Source organism: Lissotriton vulgaris, chromosome 4_1 (assembly GCF_964263255.1).
Source record: "Lissotriton vulgaris chromosome 4_1, aLisVul1.2, whole genome shotgun sequence".
Lineage (NCBI taxonomy): Eukaryota > Metazoa > Chordata > Amphibia > Caudata > Salamandridae > Lissotriton > Lissotriton vulgaris.
This window is the reverse complement of record NC_141691.1, coordinates 549724190-549737201: the sequence shown is the minus strand read 5'-3', so window position 1 is coordinate 549737201 and position 13012 is coordinate 549724190. Positions and strand designations below refer to the sequence as shown.

Below are 13012 nucleotides of genomic sequence, written 5' to 3'. Positions count from 1 at the left end.
CATCAGTGACCTTCGCTCTTTACTGGGGATGGTAAGCTATTGTGCCCGGTACATTAAGGACTATGCTACCATCAGCTACCCGCTCAGAACTCACTCGCCAAGGTCAGCAATTCTTATGGTCACCTGCGTGCGAACATGCGTTCAATAAAATCAAGAAAGCAGTGAGCACCGCCATCAACCTAGCATACTTTGACACCAAAAGAAAGACTGAAATCACTGTGGACGCCAGCCCTGTAGGCCTGGGTGCCATACTGGCACAATACAACAATGAAGCAGACCACCGTCATGTCGCCTATGCCAGTCGCAGCCTCACTGATACTGAGAAAGCCTACCTGCAGCCCGAGAAAGAGAGCCTCGCGGTTGTGTGGGCCTGTGAACACTTTCACCTGTTCGTATATGGGAAGCATTTCACACTCATCACGGACCACCAAGCGCTCATCACCATCTTTGGCAACCCACGGGCGAAGATGCCCCCACGAATAGAAAGATGGGGCCTGCGTTTGCAAGACTACGTGTACACCATCGTCCACAAACCCGGGAAAGCGAAAAACCCAGCAGACTACATATCATGGCACCAACAGGCTCACACGCTAGAATGATGCTCCGTAGCGGAGGAATACATCCACTTTGTCATTGGCAATGCATGCCCTCCGGCAGTGCCACTGGAGGCCATTCGTGAAGCATCTGCTCAAGATTCCACCATTCAAGCTATCATGGTCCGGATACGCACCAACTCATGGAGACACCTGGACAACAGTCACCAGGACACAACCGTTGACACTGAAGAACTTGAGGCATACAAACAGGTCCAAGACGAATTATCAATCAGCACCGATGGTCTATTACTGATAGGGGGGAGGATCGTCATTCCTCAGCGATTGCGACAGGGAGTCATCAACTTAGCCCACGAAGGGCACAGATGTGTCGTAGCCACCAAGAAAGCACTTTGGGAACGAGTCTGGTTCCCATTACTTGATCATATGGTGGAGGCCACACTCAAGGACTGCGCCTCATGCCAGTTAGTGGCTCGAGACGAACCGCTGACCCCATTGCAGATGTCGGAACTACCAGATGGAGTGTGGCAACAAGTTGCTATTGACTTCTTGGTCCGCTAAAATCAGGCAAATATATCATTGTCATTATGGATGAATACTCTAGCTTTCCCATTGCGCATCAAGTATCTTCCACCAAAGTGACAGCTGTCATCCCTGTTATCGATGAAACATTTGCAGCATGGGGAATCCCCACAGTGGTGAAAAAAGATAACGGGCCACCGTTCAACGGCCATGAATTTGTTGAGTTTGCAAAACATCACAACTTTAAACATCAGAAGATCACTCCCTTATGTCCCCAAGCCAACGGAATGGTTGAACTATTAATGGGGACCCTCAAGGAGACTGTTCAGCAAGCAGAACTCACGCACAGCGGCATTCAGCAAGCGTTAAATGAAGTGCTGCGGGCGTACCGGACTAAGCCGCACAGTACCACAAATTAATGCTCTGCCACCCTGATGCTTGGGTGAGTTCCCCGCACGCGGCTGCTCGCCTCCGACATCGTCATACTATCTCGAACCGTGACCACTGATCATGACACTCTGGTGAAGCTTGACCGAGAAAAGAAATCAAAGATGAAAGACTACTCTGACCAACGCCGAAATGCACGACAGACGGACATTCATGAAGGAGACTGAATACTGGTAAAACGCGACCGAAGAACAAAAGCAGATAGTCGCTACCTCGCGCATCCGTTGCGAGTTTCCGATCGGAAAGGGACTATGATCACAGCTGAATATGAAGGCAAACGGATAACACGGAACATATCCCACTTCAAAAGATGTAACCCCTCTGTGTACACTCGAGTCCAAGACCGTGGCTCAGGTACAGACTCGTCGAGTCAAGGAGGAAACAGTGATGGAGAGCGTCCCAGCTCAGTGATGCCTGAAGATGCAAGGGACCGCCATGCTCCTAAACAGGCGCGAATCAGCCATCCACGAAGAACAACCAAGCGGCCTGTTCGACTCATTGAAGAACTCTGGGAGACAGTAAGCACTATTGTACAAAAGGGGGAGGTGTCATGTCGTTTCGCCTGACCCTGGGGTTTGTACAGGGCAGGCGGAGGTGGAAGGGGAGGAGCCGGGGGGGCGGAAAAAGGAAGGCAGTACGACGCTCGCACACAGAGAATAAAGAAGTAGTACACCAAGCTCCCTTGTGCGAGTCTTTTATTGGGGCAAAACGTTACACTCCCATGCACCATGTTATTATGAACTGTTCTGGCCTGATACAGAACAACGTGCAGGACCCGGATAAAATGGGCCTATACTCATAGGTTTTAACTCCAGGCATATTTTGGTGTAGCTACGCCGCCTGCTCTTAACAGAATGGATCTTCGCACAAAAATGGGGAGACTCTGGGCAAAAATTCATAACCAGCGAAACTCTTAGTCGGGAGGGGCAGTATTTTGCACATAGCTATCACTACACCCAACATGTATTCGGGCCCACAATGTTTAGCCATAACAGGGAACTTAAGTCTACTTTGCTGAAGCATGTGGCTAGGTTGGTCAAGGTACTTTCCAAACTCAGGATGAAATATTCACCACGTAAAGCTCTGTAGTAAATTCCATCCTTGGCTATCAGTTTCAGCTCTATAAACTTCATGGATTTCTGGAAAAAACTGCAGATATTATTGTCTAGTCCAAAGACATTTTTGCAATTCGGGGCATTTTCATCAATCTACCTCAAGAAATATCCTATCCCTTAGATTTGTGAGACAAAGGGGACGAGTGACGATTGCTGATGACAGTTATATTATAAATATCAGTATCAAAGTGCTCATTTGTATCTGAGTAACTGCTAAAATGACAAGATACTAATATCTATATAGCTTGATAAATCCTATTTTCCTTATTTATCTATTATTATTTTTCGGCCCAAGGCCATACTAATAATTCAAGTCAACACAGAAATGGATAAAAGAAGAGTTAAGAACTTTAAAAATATTTAGCTTATTCCAGAGAAAAGATAGATAAAAATTCCATAAATGTTTTCGCCCACTAATTCAATACGAGTCATGTTGGTACAGCAGAACTCTGGAATTGGCCCCAGTTAGTAGGGGTGAATCGATCTTGTCAGTTTCCAAGCACAGAAGATGTAGAGGGTCACATTTTTTTTTTAACTTAAGATTTTATTGACATAAAAGAGCAGAGTCAAAAATAATCACAAGCAGTCTAGTACATGTAGAAACCATACACAGATCAAGCAAATTACAGGTTAGCGTACATGTCTTCTCACAGGCCCCACATGGGACATAGCCTGTTAGACTGTAGGAGAGTCACACAGTTCTCCACGGTAAGCATTCCAGAGTCCCCATTTTTTGTCCCACGTCTTCGGACAACCCCGAGTCTTATAGACCGCCTTCTCAGCGATCATGCAACGATCCATTTCAGCCATCCAGCCCACCACCAACAGCCTGTCCGGGGAACCCCACTTCATCGCTATAGAGCGTTTGGCCATTAGAAAACCTAGCGCTGCCCACCATAGCTCTTAATCATTCAGATCCTTTGCCCCCCAAATGTTAAGCACACATTCCCTGGGTGATGGCAAGAGGGGCTTACCCAGGGAGTCACTCATTTTACGAAGCGTTCCGGTCCAGAACCTCTGCACCACCGGACAATCCCACAAGATGTGGTAAAAGGTGCCCGGGAGTCCACATCCTCGCAGGCATAGTGAGTCAGGGCGTCGTCCAATTTTGGCCAGGGTAAGAGCAGACATATACGCCCTGTGCAGCACCTTCAGTTGAATTAACCGAAACCTGTGGCAGATAGCAGACTCCCTCGGGGACATTAGGGCCGACCGCCAATCCTCCTCATCTAAGGGACCCAAGTCCGCCTCCCACTTGGTCAGCAGTGACAGGAAGGGATCAGGGAGATTATTGCAGAGCTTGCGGTAGGTGAGGGAGACGGCCTTCTCGGGGAGAGGCTCTGAGAGTAGCCTGTCCTCCAGAGGGGAGGTCGCAGGCATGGAAGTGAGGTCCGGGACAGCGGCAAGAATGGCATGTGTGATTTGCAAATAGCGGAAGAATTCAGTGGATGCGAGAGCATATTTGGCTTGGAGGTCACTAAAGGTCAGCAGTTTACCCTTATGGTTAAGATCTCCCACTTCCGAAATCCCAATCAAGTACCATCTATCGAAGCTTCAGAGGAAGCAGAGGGAACCCAGACCTTGTGTAGACCATAGAGGTGTGGCCTTGGTGATCCTGCCTGTCCACCCCAAACTTCTATTGGCCCTGTGCCAAATTGCAATTGTATGATCCGTAGGTCCAACATATCTCGCCCTAGCTGGTTTACTATAGAGGGCCCCAAGGTAACCTTCCCGGGGTGAACCGTGTACCCAGTGATTTACTGCCACCAGCTGTGACGCCCAATAATAAAGGCAAAGGTTAGGTAGGGCGATGCCCCCATCGTACCAACTCTGAAAAAGCTTGCAAAGGGCAATACGAGCAGCACCTCCATCCCACAACAGAGGTCGGAGCTCACCCTCCACCGTTCAAAAATATGAGTCCGGAATCAAGAAGGGGCAATTCTGCAGGACATATAAAAAGCGCGGGAGTGCCAACATTTTAAACAACGCCGCCCTACCTGGGAGAGACAGCGGAAGTGACTGCCAGTGAGCGACATCGCTGCGGAGCCACCACAAGGGGCCCAGCAAATTACGGTCGAAAAACGTCTTAAAGTCGGGTGTAATATAAATACTGAGGTACATAAAACCTTCCATGGCTATTGCAATGGAAAAACCTTGGGGCAAGCAAGGTGGGGGGCCATGTAGCATATACAGCACCGATTTAGTCCAGTTTATAGCATATCCCGAGTACTTCCCGAAATTGGTGAGAACTTGTAACAAACTATTGATAGAGGACCGTGGAGACGATACGTATATCAGGATGCCATCTGCATATAGAGAGATTTTGTTCACAACGTCCTCATTCCAGTGGAGTCCTCTGATAGAGACATCCGTACGGACCCAATGAGCCAGAGGCTCCAGGGTGAGGGCAAACAGCAGCGGGGACAGGGGGCAGCCCTGCCTGGTTCCTCGATGGAGACGAAACCTCCGAGATGTGTGATTATTGACTCAGACCTGGCCCAAAAGGTCCGTATACAGGAGACGCACCCAGCTAATAAAGTGAGGCCCAAAGCCAAAGCGGTGGAGGAACTCGAATAAATAGGGCCATTCGATCGAGTCGAAAGCCATTGTGGCGTCGAGGGATAAGATTGCCGCGTCCTGTTGTAGGATGGGCCGGTGACTCATTACATTATGTACTCTCCGAAGATTTAACGCTGTATTATGACCCGGAAGAAAACTGGACTGGTCGTCGTCTATCAGGGTAGGAAGTACTAGGAGAAGTCGATTTGCTAGCAGCTTAGCCAGGACCTTTGCCTCTGCACTTATCAAGGAGATCGGCCGATAAGAGCCGCAGTCGGTGGGCGGTTTGGTAGGCTTGAGGATGACCGCGATGGAGGCTAACCTTAGGTCGAGCGGGAGGACCCCCACCTCTAGGCTTTTCGTATACATATTCTGGAGATGAGGAATAATGTCAGGGACCATGGCCTTCAGGAACTCGACGGGGACCCCATCGGGTCCCATAGCCTTACCCGAGTTAACGGCAAACAGAGCTGAGGTGGCCACCCTGTCCGAGTCCGAGATGGTCGGTAGACGCATCTCATCTAGTAGCTGCCGGGACTCATTCGACGTATAGCCCTCACCAGCTGTGTAGACACATTCCAAATGATCAGCAAAAGCTTCCGCAATGTCTTGCGGGTCCAAGACCACGGAGCCATCAGGCCTAGTTATGGACGACACCCATCTGGACCCTTGATCTCGACGTTCCAGCCAGGCAAGAATCTTGCCCGCACTATCTCCGAATTCATAGATCCGATGGCGCGTGTGCAGCAGCTGTGCTTGCGCCTTTTCTTGCACCAGCGCCTTATAGGCCAATTGTTGGGCACGGAGACGAGTAGCAGTAGCATCAGATGGGGAGGCGTTATGAGACGCCTCCAGGCTAATGAGATCAGATTCCGCCTGCATTACTTACTCGCTATGTTTACGCAGGTAGCCCATCTTAAGAGCTAGTGCCTCACCTTTCACCACCGCCAAGTATGCCTCCCAAAGCGTAACCGCCGCAAAATAGAGTGCAGTACGCTCTTGCAGCGCTTCTCTAACATCTGGAACCTCCATGAGCCAGGGATTAATGATAACAGGTCCCTGCATAAATTGGCGATTATAGGTTAGGTCCACTGCAAGTGGCAAATGATCGGATATACCACGCGGGAGACCCCTCGGGCGGACAAAGCAACAAACGTCAGCGGAAGGACAAAATAAATAATCGATTCGAGACATACTGTTGTGCGCATTAGAGTAGTGTGTGAAGTACGGTGTGTCCGGATGGAGAAGGCGCCATATATCTGCCAGCCCCAAAGCGTTCACAAAGTCTGCCAGGTCCAATTTCCGACGATGAGATCCCCGCTTGGGCCTACGGTCTAGGTCATCACACATAGTAATGTTAAAGTCCCCTCCAACCTGAAGTGTACCCGGGGAGAGGCCTAACAATTGAGCTCCCAGCTCCTTAAGGGAGTCCCGGACCAGCGTCGGTGGAAGGAATGCAGAGATGATGTTCAGGGGGCGCCCCTCCAAAGTGGCTTCCACTAGAGCAAAGCAGCCCAGGGGGTCAGCCCAGGCCCGGGAGTGGGTGAGTGCAAGGGTCCTCCTAACCAGAATCCCAGTGCCACGGGACCCAGATGTAAACCCTGCGTGGACCAACAACTTATAGCCTCCCCTCTAAAGCGCCTGACAAGTGTTACCAACCAGTTGTGTTTCCTGCAATAAGACGATGTCAGGGGAGTGGTGCCGGAGAAACTGGAGGACTACACTTCTCTTAATTTTGTGCCCCAGGCCATTGACATTCCAAGAGAGGATAGTAAGTGTTCTAGAGTGGACCTGTGTCATGTCAGTGAAAGTGGTGAATCAGGCAGGAGGAACGTCCGAAGAAGGAACCTCCCGTGTCGGCAAGACCGTGGGACATACCGTGGCATAGGGCTAGGAGAATCAGGGAACCCTCGGGGGCCGGAGACCAGCCAAGAGGGCCAGTATTGCAATATAGAGGGTCACATTTTTATCCACACCTTCAGAGTCCACCCAATGGCAAAGTAACAGAGTCTTGCAGCATCTTCTTGTGTTGTTGGCTAAAAATATTGGTCTGAGTTTTTCTCTTCGCAGCACAGCGATAAATGAGCATAAAAGAATGAAGTGCAAAATGGTGTCTTGGCCTCCCAGATTACACGTACATTGATCACTGCATGTTATGTTTTGTAACATATTTTGGGTGTAAAACAGAACTGGGAGGATTTAGACTCTGAATTTTAAAAACAGTATTCATTTCTCCTCCAGGAATAATGAACTTAAGATATGGTTCGGATAATAATGAAGTACACCTAACAAGGGAGTATGACTGGAGAAAACAACTCATTCAAGATGCTCACTATGTTTGCACATGGGTGAGATGAAGCCTCTCAACATTATTGATGCTCTCAGTGGACAGTGTGCTTGGGTTGGCCCAAGAGTCCAATGTTAGCTGAGCGATGGCTCCATGAGCCAGCTATAGGATCGTTGCTGTCTGTGAATCACAAGAATGCGACTTTGTAGCAGGACTAGGAGTTCCTCAACCTGACCCAGTACAGGATAGACTTAATGAGAAATGATGATTCAATACCAAGGAGACCCACCCATAAGTGCTGCCATCGGGGTAGCCAGTGAATGGATGTTTTATCCACTACTTGAAGGCTCTTAGTTTTCCTTTAGCCCCATAGTTACCTTCCTTTAGTCCTAGACTAGCCCTTTACCCTGGTCTGGTGTGAGACTCCGCCACCGCCTAGCTCCACTAGACTCTACTGCATTCTCCAACCCGGAGGCCCCATGCTCTGTCCCGCTGCCCGGCGTGGTAATCCTATCACACTGCTGCTCGCATACTCCCAACGCTGGTAATATTAGGCAGTGCTAACCTATTCTGGGGGTAATGTTTGATAATATTAGAGTCTGCTTAGTTGGACTTAGGTTCTGTTTGTTTGTGTGGCTTTTCTGTTTGGCTCTTCTGATGACTTGTTTATTCAGAGCTCGGCTTCTACTCCCCCCGCTCCTGTCGTTTTTCCCTGTTCCCTCCGGTTTCCCCATTCCCTGCCCTCCAACCTCCCTGCCAGGCCCTCCCACCTCCCAGGACTACTAAAGGAGGCCGCTGCATGGCCGCACCGCAGGGGTGCCAAAGGCAAGCCCGTCCACACCTGATCCTTCCACCATCCATCGCTACACTACTGAGGAGCTCCTGGACGCCAAAACAACAGCTGCTGCATGTTCTCCCCGCAATCGGCCAAAGGACCTTTACATGCTGCCACTGTCGCTTCTCCTGCTATGCATCACCTCCTGTTCGCACCGCCTCCCCTGCGCCGCTTTTGCTCAAAACACTCCCAACAACCCAGAGCCACTCCAATGCATCCTGCTCAACACCTTTTCCCTCTGCAAACACGCCACAATAATCTGGGACACAGTCTCCACCCTCTCCCCTGAGGTTGCCTTCATCACCGAAACATAGCTCAACCCCTCCTTGAACCCTGATATTGCCATCACCACTCCAGATGGCTACAAGATGATGCACTGAGGCCGCACCAAGAAACACGGTGGGTGAATTGCCATCATCTTCAAGAAAACCGTCCGATGCACCGTCACCAATGATGACCCAACGCCGCTCCTGGAACACCTCAACTTCCAACTTCAGACCAACACTAAGAGGCACCCTCGCTTACAGACCCCCTGGACCTTGACCAGCTTTCTACGATACCATCTCCAACCTCATCCCCACCCTAGCCATCAACTCCCACCACATACGTCCTACTTAGCGATCTCAATTTCCACATCGACAACCCCAACAACGCCAATTGCATCAGCCTCCTGGGGAACCTGAACAACATGGACCTCAGCCAACTGGTCACCGAACCCACGCACACAGCCGGACACACACTTTACTCTATTTTTACCTCGAGCGTCAGAATCAAATTCCGCAATTCCACTGAACTCACATGGACTGACCATGCCATCGTTCATTTCACCATCTCCGACGCCCAGCATACCATTGCCTAGCACCACAACTCCTCCTAGCGCAGGTAGGGGGCTCAGTGGACACAGACCTTCAGCACCACCCAACTATAAGCTTCAGTAGACCTTAACCACACGGTCCAGAACTTCTCCGCCTGGATCACAAAGTGACAGAGTAGCCCAGCTGAAACCATCAAAGCCAACAAAACCTCAAAACAAGCTAAATGGTACACCTCAGAGCTCAGAACCACGAAGAACCCTACTGACAGAGACCTTCCCAAACCAGCCCTCAGTAATTACCACCTGCACATCAAGGAAGCAGCCATCACTGCCCGCACTGATACCACGGCCAACCACACAAAGGAACTCTTCAAAATAGTCAAGGAATTCTCTAATCCGACAGTCACCGAGAACATCATCCAGCTCGTGCAAGAACTCTGCAACTCCTTCTTGGACCACTTCCATAGCAAGATTGCCACTATCTACAACAACTTCGACCCCCAACCCACCACTCTCAGCCTCGACAACCTCAGCCAACCAGTAAACATCAACTAAACAATCACTACCTGGTCTCTGCTCACCACTCAGACCACCACAGTCATCATGCTGTTCATCCACTCTGGGGCCACACTGAACCCTGCCCCCACCATCTCTTCAACCTAGGAACCAAACCTATTAGCAAGGAACTCACCAGCATCCTCAGCACTTCCATCTCAACATGAAACCCGCCTGGACAGTTAGAAACATGCAGAGGTCAGACCCTTCCTAAAGAAACACTCTGCTGACCCCAGGTATCTAACAAATTACAGAGCAATCTCCCTGCTCCAATACCTAGTCAAAGAACTTGAGAAAGCCACCAACTAACAGATCACTGGATACCTGGAACAAACCACCAACTTGACGATCCACAATCAGGGTTCCGTGCCAACCACAGCACTGAGGCATGCGGACTGCGGCCACAGCCTACATCAGAACTCTCCTAGACTGCGGAGAAGCTGTGACCCTGATCCACCACAATCTCTCTGCTGCATTCAATGCCATCTCCCTCCACACCCTCATCGACAGACTCTGCAACATCGGCATAGAGCAAAACACCCTGAAATCGATCACCTTGTTCCTTACAGGCCACACACAGAGCATTCGAATGACACCCCTAACCTCCGCATACAAGGATATCATAAGCGACATACCTCAGGATCCTCCCCCAACCCCACCCTGTTCCACATTTACATGACCCCCCTCGGAGAGGTCGCCAGATCCCATGGACGCAACAATCTCATACGCAGAAGACACTCAACTAATCCTCTCGCTCACTGAGGACCCCGCCAAACACCAAAACCAGCTTCTGCAACGCCATGACCAATGTAGCCAAATGAATGAAAGACAACTTCCTCCAACTGAAGTCCGACAAAACGTGCTGAAAAAGTGCTGATTTCAGAGAGGGACACTTCCATATGGGAACACAGCTGGTGGACAGCATAACTTAAAACAACTTCCACACCTACAAACCATGCATGCAACCTTGTCCTTGCACACACCCCCACAGCCATCCTAACCGTGGTGGGGCCACAGTTTCTCCGACATCACAGCCAAGACCCAGAATGACCTACTCCTCCATCCCCTCCCTGGCGGACAAAGAAAACTCAAGTCCTGACTTTTCGACTGAGACTTGGCACCCTCAGCACCCTGATACCCCCTGAGGTGATAGTACTGCGCTTACATCTGTAAACTCACTCAGAGGATTAATAAACGTATGGAAAAAAGTGGGACAGCAGAAATGAACTTACTTAAAGGCAAATTTCACCTGCATTACGAACTCCATTCCCCATCATGCACCAGGGGTATATGGTATGAGGACACGCCCAGTGGAGGGGAAGGCTGTTAATTAAAGTTGGTGAATGAACAATGCAGGTTTCATTTCGTGCTTTCTCTGCCCAGGAAGAAGGGGCTGCTGAGCCCTGAAACGCGTTGGCAATACTAATCTTAAATCGGATGAAAACCGGCAGGCTGCACAAACAGAGCTGGAAGGCTGGGAATGGTTGTGTGCTCTCCCAAGCTCCAGGGCACTTTGGTAAAACATATATATATATATATATATATATATATATACATATACATTATACATATATATATATACATATACATTATATATATATATATATATATATATATATATATATATATATATACACAGATACACATTTAAATATTGTCTTTCTTGCATTGTCTGTTATGCCATTTTGTGTACAATGTTACATCACACAAGTTACTTAGTTTGATTCCTTTTTAAGTCTCTGTTAGACAGCACATGCGCTGTCTCGAACAGCTAGCCCATAGGTTTACCATATGCTCGCTCCATCATTGCTCTCATAGCCTTTGTCATGCCTTTTCTTGTGCTTAGCCCTCACAGATAATGGACCAAGTACTTGTGTCCATCCACTGCTTCACTTTTAAGAGCTACTTTTTTCTTTGTGTTTGAGCATTCTACACGAGTGCCTCCTGCTGTTACAATGTCCTTCTTTTCCTCCTACCCGGGCTGATTTCAAACTATGTTTACATTGTTAAACTGCACTAACTGCAAAGCAGTAAAAATGGAAGCTGGGGTTACTTTTTTTTTTTCAGTTTCATACAGCGAGAACTTGACCCAAAAGTATCAGCGCGCTTTACATTAGTGCAGTTGCATTACAGACAGACACATTCATTTTTAGGCCCAAGAGATTAAGTGATTTGCACAGAATCACAGGATGTTGAACCTTCTGGTGAGACTCAAACCTGGTTCTCAGGCTTCAAAGTCAGCCGCTCTAGCCGTTACGCCAACATCCTCTCCCAACAGAATATAAACATGAAAAATACACTGTTCTCCATTATGTGGGTATCAAGGATGGAGATTGTTTTAATATACCTTTTTACGCCTCCCTCCCAATCTTTAACTGCTCTATCATGCCTACTAAACGGAAGATAAATCTTCATTGCATGTATGTACGCTCGTGTGTTACTTCAGGGAAAAACTGAAGTGGTCGCCATATGCTTAGGATTTTTACATGACTTTCAACCAAGCTGAACAGCAGTTGTGCTGCTATTCAGCATGGCTAAAAGACATTGACAACGTCAACAGCTCTCGGATTGCAGAGACCTATTGGCTTTGCCGGTGCTCGTTTATTCTTGCTGTTACCATTACGATATGTAGCACAGCCTGCGGTGGGCAGGTGTATTTTTCTGATTTCCTTCAGACATCCCGCCTCTACCTATGCTTCTCTGCCATAGCTACGGTTTGTATGTTGCAACAGGGGAAACACAATTAGCTACAAGGTTGCATCTTAGCGTGGGAACCACCATTTTAAAACTCCCAAGGTAGCACCATTAATTCACCACACACTTTGACTAAATGCTGGGGGCCAAACTCACACTTTAATCACTGTAATCACCTCCCACATACACAGCTACAGAAAGCAAGCCTTTCAAACAGCAAGAAACCACAGGAGGGCGTAACAATCTAAATGTATAATGTATTTTGTAAAAAAAAGGAAACAAAAATGACTTTCTTCTCTCTGACGAAATCTACGATTCAACCCAATTGTGATTTGCTTTTGTGTGGTAGCTTCCATTCACTACATACAGGGATCATGGAAAAAACATTTTATAAACCCACATTTCCAGCAAACATTTATAAAAGAAAATTAAATGTGTAACCTTTTCAGAACAATTACTCAAGTGACTTTAATCATTGTACAGCAAATCCAGTCTAGTACAGTGTAGAGAACTAACAACCAAAGTAGCAAATAACAAGGACATAAACAGATTAATGTTTTAAGTATTTAACAAACCTTCAAACTCACCAGGAAATGAGTAGGCATTAAAAAAAATATAATACAAGAATAC

At 48.2% G+C, this 13012-nt stretch overlaps 1 protein-coding gene across 1 annotated transcript in view; it reads right to left on the bottom strand.

Annotated features, from left to right (window-relative positions):
- GLB1 (galactosidase beta 1) overlaps positions 1 to 13012 on the bottom strand; it is a 277016-nt gene that overhangs the window by 36004 nt on the left and 228000 nt on the right. The gene's annotated exons all lie outside the window — the stretch shown is intronic.